We start from the raw sequence: 4,400 nt of genomic DNA on the forward strand, positions 1-4,400 counted from the left end.
TAAAAATAAAATCTTTAAAAGAAAAAGGAAGAAAGAAAGAAAGAAAGAAAGAAAGAAAGAAAGAAAGAAAGAAAGGTTTTGCCTAATTCAAAGCCACACCCCCGGCTCTCCATCTCAGAGAGAAGCCAGTTTTCTTTAATGGTTGGAAATACCACATATCAGGAAACGCTTTATGAAATTTTCCACGTAAGAACCCGAATATTTCTGTTTTATGGTATGACGGTGTTAAAAAGTGCCCGTTTCTTCCTCAACACGATGCAGCAGGAGCACCACCTTTTGAACATTTTGTGTCACAAACCGGTCGGGGAGCCTCCCCGTCCTGTCATCTCTCCCCGCGGCTGCCGTGACCCCGTTCTGTTAGAATTCGCGTCACCGGGTTGAAAACGGCACGGCCCTGCCCTGCTTAGAACCCACCTGCCCTGCTCTCCTGAGTAATTGGACATTTGGGCCATGTTTACGTGGGGTTTCGTTCTCAGTAAGCACAGTTAACTCAAACAGTGTCAAAGAACCGCCCCTTCCCTCTCCCCAACGCCTCCGCCGCCACTGTCCTCATAGCGTCTGTCTTTCTGGCCAACTCCCGAGGGGCCAGGCCTAACCAGAGGCCTCTCTCCCCTGCACCCACGCCAGCTACTTCCGCCTCCCTGTCCTGCCAGCCCCAGGGCGCACACCGTTGGCTCTTTCTGCCCTTGGAGCCACTTCTGGGGCAACCGTCCGAACAAGCCTTCTCCCCAGAGGGCGCTGGCGTGGCACCCGATGTCACGGGGGTGGGAAGGGAGTCCGAGGGGCGGGAGACCCACGCGGAGCGGATGCCAGCCAGCAGCCTCACTGCCGGCCTTCTGGCCGGGAAGGTGCCCATCCGGCTGGGCTCGCCTGGGTTCACGGAGGTTCCGTAGAGGCGGGGGGCAGGCCCCAGGACACCTAGCCAGGGACCAGGTCCCCCTTGGTCCGCCTCAGGTTGCCACCTCCTTCCCCTACAGTCAGTTGGAACTAAAAATATCACCCCCTTGGGTCAACGGGCCGGTGGCCCCGATGGGAGGGGTCTGCGGTCAATTTTGGCGTGTCCCGGCGGCCTCAGGGGGAGAGCACCAAACGTGTGGACTCATTTCGGGTGCTCGGTCACTTCGCACAGCAGCCCAGGGGCTCTGGGGCCTGCCTCAGTATTTCTGCCCCAAAGGGCTACTTCCCCAAAGGCCTGCGAGCGGCACAGACTATGGAAGACTCCTTCTCCGGGGGAAAGGCACCGGGAGGGGTTGCTAGGGACTCGGGTGGGTGGGGGCAGGGTGGGAAGAGCCTTCTTTGGCTGGGTCCCCCCGCCAGTGCCCAGCCTTTCAGATCAGAGGACCGTCCCTCCCCTCCCCTGGCCGCCTCCCCGTTCTCGCTGCCCACACGGAGCGACCTGCCTTTGCTCCGGTCTTGGGACCCGTGGCTTTCCATGCCCTGGGGGCTCACAAGCGATCCCGGAGGACACCCCTCCTTGAGCGGGAAGCTGGAGCTGGTTCCCCGGATTCCCGCACGGTATTTCGGGGACTGGGTGGGTGAGCGTATGGTGGAAAGGGAGAAAGGGGTCCTCTGCGTCTCGGGGGGTGGTGTCGGGACCAGCTTCTTGTCCCGGACCTGCTCTTCTACCCGGACAGAGACCCCTCGCCTCAGCGCCCCAGCTCAGGGAGGAAGAGGAAGTGGGGAGGCGAAGGGAGGACCAGCCTGGCACGCGGGAGCTGGTTAGTAGGTGTGGAGATGTGAACGCAGGAGTGAGCGACGAGAGGGAGAGCTGGGCTGTCATCGGGCAGGCTGCCCGCCTCCAGGAACTTGGCTGTCACAGTCCAGGGACAAGTCCACTGCACAGTCCAAGAGGTGCAGTTAAGGCTCTGAGGCAGGCCTGGGGGTATAGCTCAGGGGCAGAGCATTTGACTGCAGATCAAGAGGTCCCCGGTTCAAATCCGGGTGCCCCCTTGCCGAGGTCACTTTTGGCTGTGAAGTCTCAAAGAAGAGGCCAGCAGTTCTCATGCCTGCGCCTGGTGTCTGGGTCCTGTTCTGTCCTCATCTCTAGGGTGGCGGTGAAGGTTCCATGAGGGCACGGCTGGTCATGCTGTGCCACAGGCTGTCCCCCACAGACAGTGTCCGGGAGCACCCTCACTGCATTAGCAGGAATCTAGACTTCCAGAATGTTTCCTGGCACACCTTCCTTGTGACCTCGTTCTCCAGCCTCACTGATGTGCAGATACACCTGACCCAATCTTTAAAAACATTTTTGGGGGTGCTGGGTGGCTCAGTTGAGTGTCCCACTCTTTTTTCTTTTTAATGTTTATTTTGAGAGACAGGGAAAGAGGGAGAGACAGACAGCAAGTGGGGGAAGGGCAGAGAGAGAGAGAGAGAGAGAGAGAGAGAATCCCAAGCAGACTCCGTGCTGTCAGCACAGAGCCCGATGCAGGGCTCGAACCCACGAACTGTGAGATCATGACCTGAGGCGATATCGGGAGTCTGATTCTTAACCAACTAAGCCACCTAGGCGCCCTAAGTGTCCGACTGTTGATTTTGGCTCAGGTCATGATCCCATGGTTGTGGGATGGACCCCTGCATCAGGCTCTGCACTCAGCATGGAGCCTAAGATTGTCTGTCTGTCTGTCTGTCTCTCTCTCTCTGCCCCTCCCCCACCCTCTTTCTAAAAACAAAAAATTATTAAAAACATTCTTTGTTCTTGGGGCACCTGGGTGGCTCAGTCAGTGAAGCGTCCAACTTTGCCTCGGGTCATGATCTCACGGTTCGTGAGTTCGAGCCCCGCGTCGGGCTCTATACCTACTTACAGCTCGGAGCCTGGAGCCTGCTTCCGATTCTGCTGTCTCCCTCTCTCCGCCCCTCCCCTGCTCAGGCTCTGTCTCTCTCTCAAAAAAAGTGAACGAACATTAAAAAAAAATTAAAAAACAAAACAAAAATCTTTGTTCGTACTCCTCCCTTGGCCTTATTCCTCCTTGGCCTCCTCTACTTCTTCATGTAGCGGGCTCCTCCTTGTCCATGTCCTCCAGAAAGTTCTTTGTCCTTGAATGAATGAGTGACACAGTGAGCACCTTCCCCGAGGCTTGGAGTCGGTAGGAGGCTCTCCCTGGGATGAGTGTGAGGTTCCCAGAAACAACCACAGTCGTCCCGATGAGAGCAAAACACAGGCGCGCAGAGATCCTGAGTGCGGTGCCTGGGTGGAAAGGCGATGATGGGAAGCCATAGGCAGGTGGGGGCATAGCTCAGGGGCAGAGCATTTGACTGCAGATCGAGAGGTCCCCGGTTCAAATCCGGGTGCGAGGCTGACGAAATTGGCCCCGTCCGCTCCCACCTACCTGGGGACTCTCGACCTTCATGGCCTGCGGGGGGACACCGCTTTCCTTCTCTTGATGTCTCATTTTTCTCGACCTTGTTATAATCTCCAGAGAGAAGGCGATCTCTTTGCTCTTACTGCCTCCACGTGTGCAGGATGGACATACATCTTCCTACCCCCCGGGGGGAACTGTGCGGATGAGAGAACATATCAAAAGCAGAGCCTCTGTTCTCCCCCTGGGGATTTCTCAGAGGTGCTGTCTCCACCACAGCCTTAGACCCACTGCATCCTCCCTGCTCCCTCCTTAAAACGCAGGGCGGGCATGAAGAATCCTGCAGAGGGGCGCCTGGTGGCTCTGTCGGTTAGGCCTCCGACTTCGGCTCAGGTCATGATCTCGCCGTTCGTGAGTTCGAGCGCCGCGTCGGGCTCTGGGCTGCTAGCTCGGAGCCTGGAGTCTGCTTGGGATTCTGTGTCTCCCACACTCTGTGCCCCTCCCCCAGCTCACACTCTGTCTCTGTCTCTCTCTCTCTGTCTCAAAAATAAAAAAATAAAAACATTAATTAAAAAAAGAATCTTGCAGAGCAATCTCCATGTTCCTTAAAGAGAAAAGTAATTTGAAACGATCTTTCCTAGGAGGACAAGTAAAGAAGCTGGGAAATATTGCCAAACAGCTCATTAAAAGCCTCAAAGGGCTTTGGGACGCCAGGGTGGCTCAACTGGTTAAGTGTCTGACTCTTGGTTTCAGCTCAGGTCACGACCGTGCAGTCTGTGAGCCCGAGCCCCACATCGGGCTCTGTGCTGACAGTGCAGAGCCTGCTTGGGATTCTCTCTCTCCCCCCCTGCCCCTCCCCTACACATGCGTGCATGCTCTCTCTCTCTCTCTCTGTCAAAATAAATTAAAAAACTTAAAAAGCCTCAAAGAGCTCACTGGTTAGATAGGAACTAACTAGTTAGATAGCGAACTAGTTAGATGGGTGGAGATTCAGAACAAATGCGAAACATGGGGCGGCTGGGTGGCTAGGTTGATTAAGCGTGGGACTTCGTCTCAGGTCACGGTCTTGCCGTTCGTGAGTTCGAGCCCTGCGTCGGGCTCTGT

The 4,400-nt window shown here is 56.0% G+C and overlaps 1 non-coding gene across 1 annotated transcript; it reads left to right on the forward strand.

Annotated features, from left to right (window-relative positions):
• The first annotated feature begins 1,878 nt into the window (after positions 1-1,878).
• TRNAC-GCA lies at positions 1,879-1,950 on the forward strand. Its single transcript has one exon. It is a non-coding gene; the product is annotated as a tRNA-Cys (tRNA).
• Positions 1,951-4,400: the final 2,450 nt, after the last annotated feature.

This window comes from Lynx canadensis, chromosome A2 (genome assembly GCF_007474595.2).
Source record: "Lynx canadensis isolate LIC74 chromosome A2, mLynCan4.pri.v2, whole genome shotgun sequence".
Lineage (NCBI taxonomy): Eukaryota > Metazoa > Chordata > Mammalia > Carnivora > Felidae > Lynx > Lynx canadensis.